We start from the raw sequence: 12,470 nt of genomic DNA on the forward strand, positions 1-12,470 counted from the left end.
TCAGAGCCTGAAGCCTGCTTCAGATTCTGTCTCCCCCTCTCTCTGCCCCTCCCCTGCTCACGCTCAGTCTCTCTCCCGCTCTCTCAAAAAGAAACATTTAAAAAAAAAAGGAAATCCCGAGGACAGAACTTTGTGGAAGCAGTGTTGGGGGCTGGAAGGGCGTTTGAGTGCCTGGTAACACTGGCCGCGGCCCTGGAATCCCCTGGAACCCCTGTGGCGGGCTGGCCAGGCTGGAGTGGGAAGCCCACTCACAGGCCACCAGGGAGATTTCTCACCCAGCGGCCAAGGTCTTCTTTCTTGTCTGGTGCTGTGCCCCGCCCCCCACACCCACCCCGACCCCGGGCCTGGGGAGCCACCGCACGGGCTGGCCTCTCCCTCCCCCAAACAGGTGGCAACAAAACCACAAAGCACTCGTTTCCAAATCACGTATGGCTTCTTTGACCCCATCAAATAACTTTATTCACACAAACGTCCCTTAATTTACAAAGCCTCAGTCATTCATACACATTAGGGGGATCCACAGTGTTCAAGGAACTTAAATATAATGTATCATACCAACCCGAGTAAACCAAGTACAAAAAATAGTCATATAAAGTTGTTCACACGTAGGTCCTAGATTACCAGCTTCTGTGCAAAACAAGAAAATAAAGAAAAATAGATTTATCAACTAGTATTTGAAGCTAACTTTGTGCCTGGGCTACTTCGTGCCTCCCTCACCCCCAAGTCAGCCCCACATGAACGTGAGATCGCCCGCAAATGCTCCCCTGCTCTGCTGAAAGACGTCCCTGGGGCACGAAGGATTTCTTTACAATGTTCCTGAACATTCCTTTCCTCTTGTGGCCTCTCGCGGAAAGTGGGGACCCCCTCCCCCCCCCCCCCCGGGGCAACCGACGGCAGCTGGATTCACTTCTCCATGGGTGGCCGTGGAGGAAACCCTCATATCCCACCTCCTGCTTTCCCTTCTGAGGGCATCGCTCTAGACAGGAGTCGAGTCCCTGCCCACCAAGCCCGGCAGGCAGGAGCAGAGACCGGCCCAGCATCCCAAAGGCCTGGCCTCAGCCCCAAGCTTGGCTGTGGTCAGGCTGACGGTTTCTAGGTGACTCCAGTAGTGCTGTGTCTGTCTGGGGGCCACCAGACAGGCCAAAGAAGGGGAGAGGAGTTGGGGGAAGCAATCGCCCAGGAGCCCCCGGATGTGTTTCGGGGGGAAGGGGGGGCGCGAGCAGGATCGAAGGTGAGAGGCGCACTTCGTGGGCAGGGCCGGAAGCCCAGGAAGCAAGGGGCAAGCTGAGGGCAGAGAGTTGGGGGGGGGGGTCCCCTCCTTACGGGGTAGAGGCCCAACTCCTGCGGTTCCAACTTTCCACAAGAGACTCTGAGGCTGAAACCCAGACATCCAGCCTATTAAGATCCGTCTTCTAAAAAGGTGAACTGCGACAGCATAGAAAGAACGTTCCCACCATGTCAGCTCTACCTTTTCTTAGAAAGACTCAAGCAAAAAATAACCTAACACTGGTTTTCTAGGAGCCAGCTGATATGTCAAGGAGCAGAGAACCTTGGAGGAAGGGAATGGTCAAGGCGGGGAATGTCCAGGGGGCAAGAAGGCTGCGAGGAAGGTGGTGAGTGGGTAGTCTTAGCACCGCGGGGTCAGGGTGCGCGCCCGGCCGTCTCTGCCCTCATTTGCTCTGGGACCACCCCTGGCAGTGCCGTAAAGGAGGCCAGGCCCCGTCGGGAGGCAGATCTCCGCCAGCGTTGGGCACGTTTCTCCTCCAGCTGTAAACAGGGTATTTCTCAAGTAAACATTGAACACACTTCCTCGGAAGGGCAGCCGTCGGGGGCAAGCCATGTCCAGGTGGGAGGAAAGAATTCCCACCCTCCTGTCCTGATGCCTCTGGGAAGAGAGGAGGCTAAGGCCTGGTCCTCAGTCCCCGGTGCCCAGGAAGGGGTCAGACGGAGCCGGTCTTGAGCGAACAGATGGCGGCATCCTCCTGGCTAGAGGTAAGAGGGAGGGGACCTGCTGGGGGGGTGAGAGCCAGAGTCCAGTCGGTGGTTCTTTTGTCCTCAGCTAAAGGACACCCTATGCCTGGCCGCAACCCTTGGGGTGGGATGGGGCGAGGGGGCAGGGGGACCCTTCCTTCGTGGCTCTCTGTGGGCAGGAATGAGAGTGTGACAGACGGGCACGACATGGACACGGACAGGGAAAGGGATGCCGCGGGCTTCAGGCGGAGCCAGCAGGTCTGGTCAAGGGAGGGCAGTGGAATAAGGCACTATGATCTGTCTTGCTGAGTCCTCGAGCCGAGGGGGGAACTGAGCCCCACACCCACAGGGCTCAGGCCCAGAAGCTCCGTCCTCCGGGCTAACCTTTTCACAGATCCAAGAAGAGAATGACTGCTATTTTAAGGTCTGGAAACTCCTAGAACTTGGACGGGCCTTCCGAAGGCGGTGGCATGGAGAATGAGGTGCCCCTGAGCTGCTGCGCAGGTGGAGAGGATGAAAAGGCAGGAAGCTGACGGGTGGGGGAGGGGGGAAAAGGGGGAAGGTGGCCGAGGAAGAGGATGGGGCTCCTCGGGTCCAACCCTAAGCTGGTCCACTGGCCGCGGGCAGAGCCGGCGCTCTCTTCGGGGTGGAGAGGCAGGCACTTGGGGCTAACGAGCGGGCCATCCTGAGCCAGGGAAGGAGGCCCCGCCACCAAGCAAGGATCAGCTGAGTTCTGCGAGGGAAGGGCACGCAGAAGCCGGCTATCCCTACCAGGCCACCCGCCTTGTCCAAGGGCACAGACACCCTGGGACCTACAGGGGCTACTCTGATGCCAAGAGAAGTAACAAAGGGGGACCGCGGCAGCTCCAAGACCTCGCCCAGATGGAGGGAAGGGACCTGGGGAGAGAGGGGGAAAAGTCGAGCAAAAGGTAAATACCTTGTTAGGCCTGAGCCTTCACCAGGGACTTGAGGGCAGGGGCCGCAGGCAGGGAGGGCTGGGGTCGAGTTCGGGGACTGTTTTTCCCATCCGTTCACATACAGAGACAGCAGCCCCCCGAGGGGAAGCGGGGGCCGGGGCGACAGGCAGAGAAGGGGAGTGTGCTGTAATTAGGGACACTGCGCTGCCCAACCCCAAGGCGCCCGAGAGGAGACAGGAGGCAGGTGGGCACAACGGGTCTCACCAGGAAGGGAAGGGCCCGGCTCGCACCTGCAGCCCTGCTCCCAGCTGCCAACCACCTGCTCGGGGTGGGGGGGGGGGGGCGTGGGGAGCAGTACGAAATGTGTTGCGGGGTTGCAGTCTGGGGGGTGGCGTTGTGTGGGTCTCTCCCAAACTCCCGGGGCCAAAGGACGGCTGCTTTGGGGTCTGGGGGGGGGACCCCCACCTTGGTCACACACCAACCCGAATGCCCTCCAACTACCTCCCCCTATCGATCCTATGCTGGTTTAGAGAGAACAGAAAACAAACGTGAGACAATTCCTTTCCCCTTCCCCCAACACCCTTTCCTGCTTGGCCGTTAGGGGGTGAAAAGCCTCTGAAGTGGCCCCAGCAGCTTCTGGGTGACAGGGACCACACAAGGCCAGTCCCCGTGCCCCTGCCAGGGTTCAGAAGCCCGAGAGGAGGGAGCTGCGAGAGCACTGCCAGAGAGCATGGACGGCCAGACAGACCACAGCCCGAGCAGACACTGGTGGTGAGGTCCACGGGGTGGCGCTGGGGAAGCTTTAAGGTGGCAGGTCACAAACGGGCACCTGACAGCCGCAGGGGGTCTACCCCATCCCCTTCTCTGCTCTCGGCAGGTCCCTTCTTTCCTCACCAGACACGCTTACGCTGAGTGGGGACACCTAACAGTAAGTCCCTAGGGGTGAGGAAGACGGCACCTGACCCTGTCTCTGGCCGTGATACCACAGGCCCACACGCGGGGCACACCCTTCACGGGGAGAGGACAGTGGCAGGCAGTTCAGGACACCCTGTTCTTATGGCAATGGTCACAACGGGATCTCAGGGACTCAGGCAGTCTCTGTGACAACGGGGACGTTTGGCGGGCACATGTGGGAAGGGGACGATCCAGGAGGCAGGAGGTGACGGGCGCTGACCTCACAGGAGTGACAGCTGCCTGCGGAAGACCCGGCCGTGTCCCAGGTAGAGGTTTGGCACAATAGTTTTTTCCTGGGGCGGGGTGGGGGGAGGGGGGTCTTCCTCAGGGAGGGAGACCCGATAACAGAAAGGTAGGCTTGTCGAGCTGGGCGGGGCTGACACTCAACCACTAGGAAGCTGGGGGAGGGAGGAGAGGGGGGGAGTCACCTCGATCCCCCCGCCTGCCCCCGCCACCCGCGGACTCCCACCGCTGCGTGTCCTGGAGTGGCCCAGAGTTTCCAGAAGCCGAAAGAGAACAAACCCGCAGTTTGGACTTTCTTGAGTTCTCCTGGCCAAACCCTGTCTTCCTCTTCCAGGTGGTTCTTCGCCTCTGATCATTTCTAAGGCCCGAGGGCGAGCGAGGAGCAGCACGGCAGTGCCCGCGTCTGGTGGGGGACACGGAAGGACAGCCCACGGGCCGCCTCCTGTCTTCACGCCCCCGTGGTGGGACCGACCCCCCGCCCCGCTCTGAGGAAGTGAGGTGTTGGAAGCAGAACCGGGGGATGGGTAAAACCAAGAAGACAGAGGGAAAATAAAGGAACAAAACAAAATAGCTCCCTAACCCCTTATAAAAATTAAAAATGAAATTTACACATATGCTTTGTCCGTGTCGTTTCTCCACAGCATTAAGTTTCTTGCTCTTCTGAAGTCTTAATCGTTTAAATTAAAAAAAAAAAAGAAAAAAAGAAAAAAGAAAAAGAAAAGGACAAAAAATGAAATAAGATTAAAAAAAAAAAAAAATGAAGCGAAACTAAAAGGAGGGGGGAAATCCCAAACAAAAGCTTCACATTGTCGGAGATCCAGCTGTTGGGAGATCGCCAACCGACCAAGCCGCCGCCTACATGCTCTGCCGTCCTCTGTGTGAGACGTGATGAGACTGTGGGTCCCGAGGATCAACCTGGAGGACAGAAGGCAGGGGATGAGTGGACCCAAGGCTGGGGATTTAGGCTCCAGCATCCGACCACAGGACGGCAGGACCTGTCATGTGCTGGGGGCCGGGGAGGTTCCTGTATTCTCCCCTTGCTAGGGAGTAAATCTAGATATGCTGTAAGCACCCTGCTGTAGGGACACATTATTCTTTCTTTCTTTTTAAATTTTTTTAAATGTTTATTTATTTTTGAGACCGAGAACAAGTGGGGGAGGGGCAGAGACGGGGAGACACAGAATCCGAAGCAGGCTCCAGGCTCTGAGCTGTCAGCACAGAGCCCCCACGCAGGGCTCGAACTCGTCAACCGCGAGATCATGACCTGAGCCCAAGTCAGACGCTCAATCCGCTGAGCCACCCCGGCGCCCCGAGACACATTATTCTTTCTCACAGAGGGAAACTGAGGCACAGGTTAAATTACATGACTGACATCACGCACTGACTGAGGGGAAGGCCCTGGCCGGGAACCCAGGCTTGTGGGCTGCAGCTACAACTCCGATCACGAACTCCTTCCCTATGCTATTAGGAAGAGTTGCCACGGGACCCCAGCTGTCCGTCCCTGCAGGCCCTGGCCCACGGTCCTCCTCGCCCTGATGGTGCCTCGTGGCCATGCTCTCGAGTTGACTTACCCTATCTCACAGACAAGTGAGGTTCGGGTCCCTGAGAACCTGTATGAGGTCTGAGAACCTGTAGCCGAAGCTCTCAGGTCTCCAGAGGATACAGCATCCCATAGCCACGGACGAACAGGGGTGACTCAGGGCCGTGATTTAAGAATGAGGTTCTGGAGCCAGAACCTGCAATGGTGAACAGGTCCTGCCACTTGACCATGGGGTAGATTTACGTCCTCCGCCCTGTGGTCCCATCGCCTGTACCAAATCGCAGGCTATGATGAGGACCAAATGAACGAATACACATGACATTAGAAACAGTGCCTGGGGCGCCTGGGTAGCTCAGTCGGTTGAGCGTCCGACTTCGGCTCAGGTCATGATCTCGCGGTTTGTGGGTTCGGGCCCCGCGTCGGGTTCTGTGCTGACAGCTCGGAGCCCGGAGCCTGCTTCGGGTTCTGTCTCTCCCTCTCTCTCTGCGTCCCCTCTCTCTCCTTCAAAAATAAACATTAAAAAAGAAAAGAAAGAAAGAAACTGCGCCTGGCCCTATTATGATTAGCTGTTGTTTGGGAACGGCCTTGGTGCCAGGTCTCGGGAGCAAAACCAGCCACCAGCCTTTCAGGGACCTGTTTTCTTGGAGGCTGAGAACACAAGAGCCTACGCAGATTAGCCTTGGGCCAGCCCCTGGCTCCAGCCTGGCTGTCCCCGTCTGAGCTAAGCAGAACCCCGTCCTAGGCAGGCCGGGTACCCAGGGCAGCAATGCTCCATCTGTGTGGCACACGGCCTCATCTCGGGGTTTTGGAGTGCCTGCTCTCACCCTGAACAACTGAATCACACAAGTCTTCCACGGCACGCTTGAAATCCCTCCAAATCTCCCCCCACCCCCCGACGGGCCTCACTGTTGGATACGCTCCGTCCGGCCTGAAAGGTCTGCCCTCCCCGCCCAGCGCCCTGCCCACTGTCTCTCGCTGCCCGTGCAGCCCGACCACACAGGCCTGTCGTTCTCAGGTCCCGGGGAGATGCCTGGCTAGTCCTCACGAGAGGCCGTGGGGTCCGGCAGTTTTAGACAATTTGCTTCCTGTCAGCCTGTTTCCTCCTGGGCAAAATGGGGGTGGGGGGTGCTTCTTTAAGGTCTGACTTGAGTAATGGCCGTAAACTACCTCGCCCACGGTGGGAACTGACTTACTCCACGAACCTGTCCTCCCCTCATCGCTGGCCAGAAATCGCGAATGTGTGAGATCTGAGCAGGCTGTAGTCCTGTGATCACCAGAACTGCTCCTAGCTGTGGGTGAGGGGAGCAGGGGAGACCCTGCTGGAGAAGTGCACCGGCGCCTTCTGGAAAGCCATCTGGCCATGTGTTCTCAGAGCTTCAGATGGGTGTAAGACCTCTAGACCCCAAAATTCCACTTCTAGACCTAGTTTAATGGATCATCTTAAAACATGAAAAGGGCTTTACGAATAAAGATGTTCACCGGAGTGCTATTTAAATTTTGACACAACAACCCACAAATCCAAAAATAAAAGATTGAAGCCAATGATCCATCTACTCAGTGATATAATTACAGAGGAAACGAGGCTGTGTGGTGTTTTGAACATACTTCCCAGGGTTAAGAAAGAAGCAGGTTACGAAGTTCCGTGGCAGACGGTACGGCCATCACTGTGCAACAACCAAAAACCTCCAAGTGGATGGAAATTGGCACGAAATACGTCGAAACGTGGTACTTGTCACGGGTGTGTTTTCTTCTACCCCCACTTAGGAGCGAGGACACGTCGCGTTTTCATGCTTTACTTTGTGATGGGAAAAATCGCGCACTCTAACGGATAAGAAAAGCGGGCAGCCCCCAAGGAAGGTTGGGGAGGAGCAGCCCAAGACGCCAGACCCAGGCTCTTTTCTGGGCTCTTCCACACACAGTGCACGGCGAGAAATTGCCACATCTGTCAGGTGCGGTGAGACCGTGCAATTCCTCCTCTAGTTCAAGGCGAGGGAGGGGGCTCCCGGGGTCTGTAGATGAGTCAAGCGGGGAGTGCATTATAAAGGCACTTTTCGGAAAAGTATTTGATCTGGAAGAAAACACTGGACTTCTCAGCCCCAACCTTTTCCTCTGCTGCCTCTGCTTCCCTGCAGTTAAGTCCCCTCAATCGACAGCAACAAATCCACTGGTGGGTCTGGTATCCCAGTTTCTGACTTGGAAAAATAAAATCATCATTAGCACACCCTGGGATGATGTAGAAGCCACCTCAAACTCTGGCTTTATTTTTTGCTGTGCCCGCTGCCTCCTGGCCCCATGCTTTCAAGATGAAGCAGAGCAACCAGCAGCCAGGGGGCGGGAGGGCTTGGGGGGAATCTCACCATCCAGGACATCCTAAGTCCTTGTAAAATAGGACAAGAAAAGCCCAGGAAATTGTAGGCTCGTGTGTGATCTCCTAAGATAATCTTTGGGACCAGTGACGACCAGTTTCAACCCTGCCTTCCTCCCTCCCCTGGCAGGACACAAGCTGAGGACAACCTGCTCGAAGGGATGCCCATCAGCAGAGAGGTGGCCCACGGCAGCAGCAAAGCAGTGGTCGAGGAGGCGGAGAGATTCAGAACCCGGGACTCCCTTGTATACACTGAACGAGCAGAACCAGAGTGTGCCCATGGAAGGTCAAACCAACAGCACAGCTCTCCGCAAGCGCTCCCGAGACACCAGCGTGCAATGACCGCTGTGATCACCGGGTCCCCTGCCAGGAAGCCAGGCGGACATTTCCCACCGGCTCCTCCCCCCTCCCCCTGCTTTGGCACTGGGTCTGGTCCTCCCGGTAGGACGTCCCAGGACGGCCTAGAGGTCAGGGTCTTCCCTGGGGCAGCGGTGGGGTGGGGGTGGGGGGGCAGGGACAATGAAAGTAAGAGGGCTGTCTTCCAGGAGGAGAACCTTGGCTTTGGGTTTCTCTCCCATCTCCCATGACAGAAGGTCCTCCGACCCTCTTATGGAGCCAATGGCAGCGGCCACACCAGAACACAGGATCTGTGGTCACGAGTGGGAATGGCTCAGACCACCCAGTTCCGGGTTAAAGCAGCAGCGGACCCTCCCGGGCACCTGCTGGAACAACGAATGGGCCCCCGGGCTTCATCCTAGCAGACGTCAGACCCAGATCCCTGACTGCCCCTTCCGTTCTCAGCTTCACCCAGGGGCTGCCTCATCCCTCCCAGTGGAAAGCTTACCTCTGACCACAGAGCCCTCTTGGGAGGAGGCTGGGGCACAACGAAGAGTCGTGTGTGATTAACCTACAGATGACGTCAGCAGCACACTGCGCCGTTCGCCTCCCTGGCCATCTCATTCGGTGAGGATGACTGCCCCATTTTAACAAGGGAACAGGCCCAGAGAGAGGCCACAGTTCACCCCCCGCCACAGAGCTGCTGAGCAGCAGACGCGGCACCAAATCCAAACTTCCCCAGTGTCCCTGCCCAATCTTTCCGCTCTGACGGTCTGCACTTGGTGCTCCCAGCTGCCTGGCCGGTGGCTTCCGGCAGCCCGAGTCTGCGATGGTCCTGGGTCGGGGGGAGAGGGGCCGGGGAAGGCGTGTTGGCAAATCCTGCACTTTCTTATTTCGGCTCTCGGATGAGGGCCCCTCAGCACATCCAACCTTATTTCTCTGTACTTATCGTAACAGCAATCACTCACGGGGCACTAACATGCACATGCTACGGGTTTTGTAGGGAACAACCTATCAAGGCGGTGTTCAGCTCTCTTAAGCTGCCACCCAGCGTGTCCCCTCGCGGAGCCCTCAGCCAACCACCTGGTGACGCAGCACCTATCGTCACCCGGTTCCAGAGAAGCTCAGAGAACAAGGACTGCACGGCGAGGGGGGCAGGAGGGGAAAGGGTCTGGGCCTAGGTCGGCCTCCCCCCCCCCCAGCTCCTGCTCATAGCATGTCACGGTCACGGGAAATCCCTTCCTGAAGCGCTTACGTGGAGCTTAAAACCCACGTAATCCCTTCATCTACAGACACGGTCACCCAGGAAAGGGTTCACGGACGGCCTGGCTCAGGTACCGCCGCACAGGCCTTGGGTCTAGAGCCTGTCACGGGATGCGGTGTTCCTCTGCCAGCAAAGCGGTTGTCTGGTCTGATCAAGGAGACCGGGGAGCAAAGTGCTCCCATTAATGCCACCAGCAGTTTGGACAACGGAAGTGGGGGCGGGGGGGAGCGTGGTGGCAGCGAGGATGATGGTGCAGGATGGATGGGCTCCCACGTCCCCCCCCCCCCCCTCAGGATGCAGACGCGGAACGCCCGGGTGAAGAGGGTGAAGAGGGGCCTGTCCCGTACTCCAAAGGTGCGGCCTTCCTACTCTGTTGATGTCAAAAGGTCATGTTTTGATGGAACCAGTTGGGACTGGTTGGTGATCCCCCAACTCCTATACTCCGCCTCCTCCTTTCAAACTGCACGGGGTCCTTCAAAATGCACAGGTCTGGGAGCCGCAGGATTTAAAAGCCTCCAGGAGCCACGCCTATGTTTTAACTCCGTTATCTTCACTCAAATGTTCTATCGGGGAAACAGCACAGGCTGAGGTGGGCGGTCCTGGGTTCAAATCCTGCCTCTGCCGCTTACCAGCCATTTTTAATCATCTGAGCCTCCTTTTTCCTTACTGGCCGATGGGGTTTACCCTTTCAGGGTCTGCCGCGAGGATTCAAGGGAACTGCCCGCCCCAGCACTCGCCACCGGGCGGGACACCGGGACAGGCTACCGTGTTGTTAGCTGTGTTAACAGTCACTGCGGTTCTCGGACCCAACTGTACAGCTTATCCAGAGATGGGGCTTAATTCAGGAACTTTCTGCCCCAAAAGTTCCATATGGAGATGTAACATGAAGGCAGCGGATGGAGTAGTGGAGGAGAGGGGCGCTCTCCAAGCACCTTCTCTGAAAGCGAGCCCCTGCCTCAAGGAGTGTCAGCGGGCAAAGGTACCCTTGGCACCCTTCAACCTGCTCAGGCCTCAAGATGGAGTTTTAATGTTTATTTTTTGAGAGAGAGAGAGAGACAGACAGACACGCAGAGCGCAAGTGGGCGAGGGGCAGAGAGAGAGAGGGAGACACAGAACCCGAAGCAGGCTCCGGGCTCTGAGTTGTCAGCACTGAGCCCAAAGTGGGGCTCGAACCCACGGACCGTGAGATTGGACACTTAACCGACTGAGCCACCCAGGCGCCCCTCCTCTCATCTGTTCAACAGAAAAGGAAATCATCTGGTTGGCAGGCCCATACACTAAACACAGCACAAACTCAAGTTGCAGTGTTAAGAACTCAACTCTTACCCAAGCTCTCCCCGCAGTCCGGGGTGGTGGTGTCACCATGGAGTTAATGATGCCTCTGACAGCTACACACCATGCAAGGCCTCATCAGTAATGTTTCCTTTGCCCCCAGCGAGGGGCCGTGTAGGAACCGTCTCCACTTTACAGATGGGCAAACCAAGGCTCAGGGATTCGTTTTCAGCCTATCATATGCCGCGGAGGCACCAGAGGCAAGGGGACGGCAGGGTCACAGAGGGGCAGTCCCCTCCCAAGTAGGATCAGCTTCAAACCAAGTCATTCCTCACTTGTTTAATACACCAGAGCCGCTGGCTTTTCTCCTATTCAGCAATCGATATGCCCGCCCCACTTCAGAGGCCACGGCAACACCGTCTGTCCCCTCACTGGCAGAGGGACCGAGGCCAGGAGCGAAGCTTTCTGACGTACCATTTATCTAAGGCTTTGTTAGCAACCGTGGGGCTCGGAGTGGGGCTGTTCCACTAGGGAAAACCTTGCCACGAGCGGCCCGTGGCACAGCACACGGGCGGGGTCCCGGCATGCGTTACGGTCTCTGAGCCCCGACCTGGAGGCCCAACGGAGGCGCCAAGTTTAGAAGCAGGTGCCGAACGTGGGGAGAAGATAGATCATTCGTGGAGCATACGGTTACAGAGTGGCAGAGGGCTGGTGCTGTGTCGAGGGTCTGGGCTTCGAGGGAGAAGATCTAAAATGGACACCCCACCTTTTCCCATTACTAGTCGGGGCCCCGGAGCCTCGGTTTCTTCAACTTACAACGTGGACGTGCCCGCATGGGTACACGGGCACGGTGAGGGGTGTGGGAGGTCACGGACGTGCGGGGACGGCCGCGTGAGACCACACCCCAAACCAAAACCTCACGGCACCACCAGCTGAGGCAAAAATTCCTGGCAAGGCGACTTGGCTTCAAGTCAGCCCTCTCTCGAGGGGACAGCCTCCTTTCTGCTTGGGGCCTCAGCAAGTGCTGGTCTGGCTGTGTCTTCCCCTGGCCCTCGACCTGCCCCCTCGCTGTCCCGAGACCACACTCACCCTTCCAGGCTTCTTCCGCATGCTTCCTCCCGGAGGCCCCAGTCCCTGCGCTCCGGCGAGCAGACACGGAGGGACCACAGACCCCCACGAGCCAAGCTGTTGTGCTCCCCTCTTTCCACCGCTAACCCCAAGCTGCCTTAAAGGACAGGACCGTCCTGTGCTTCTCCTGAGCCTCTCGGGCTGCCAAGCCCAGAAGGAGTCCAATCCTGGCTGACGAACAGGAACCGGGAGTTCACACGAGGCAGTAAGAGAATTAATTTACAAACTCCACAGAATCATTCAGCATGACGAGATCTTAACGCGAAAATATGGTTATGAAATCCCTGCCTGTAGTGGGGGTCCCACTGAACGTCCCCCACCAAGCTGGGTCAAGAGAGATGCTCGCCCTCACCTTGGAAAACCGGGCCACTTGTCCAGGCTCCAGCAGGTGGCAAGGCAGGAGCTGGGATGCTGCCTGTGCAAGCGGGCCACACCATGCCGCCCCCACATACCTTCCAAGCTGGGTGGAGAAGACCAGGC

At 57.5% G+C, this 12,470-nt stretch overlaps 1 protein-coding gene across 2 annotated transcripts in view; it reads right to left on the reverse strand.

Annotated features, from left to right (window-relative positions):
- Positions 1-1,481: 1,481 nt before the first annotated feature.
- Positions 1,482-12,470, reverse strand: part of STK35 (serine/threonine kinase 35) — a 43,306-nt gene continuing 32,317 nt past the window's right edge. The window contains exons 4-5 of one of the 2 annotated variants that reach the window (XR_015249413.1): positions 4,891-5,000; positions 1,482-4,752 (exon numbers count right to left, since the gene is read on the reverse strand). The gene's annotated coding sequence lies outside the window, so the exon portion shown is untranslated. Of the gene's footprint in view, positions 5,001-12,470 lie in introns of both variants that reach the window. The other variant, XM_086701846.1, reaches the window with a different exon arrangement.

The sequence above is a fragment of the Puma concolor genome, chromosome A3 (assembly GCF_028749965.1).
Source record: "Puma concolor isolate L17-30 chromosome A3, mPumCon1.1.hap2, whole genome shotgun sequence".
Taxonomy (NCBI): domain Eukaryota; kingdom Metazoa; phylum Chordata; class Mammalia; order Carnivora; family Felidae; genus Puma; species Puma concolor.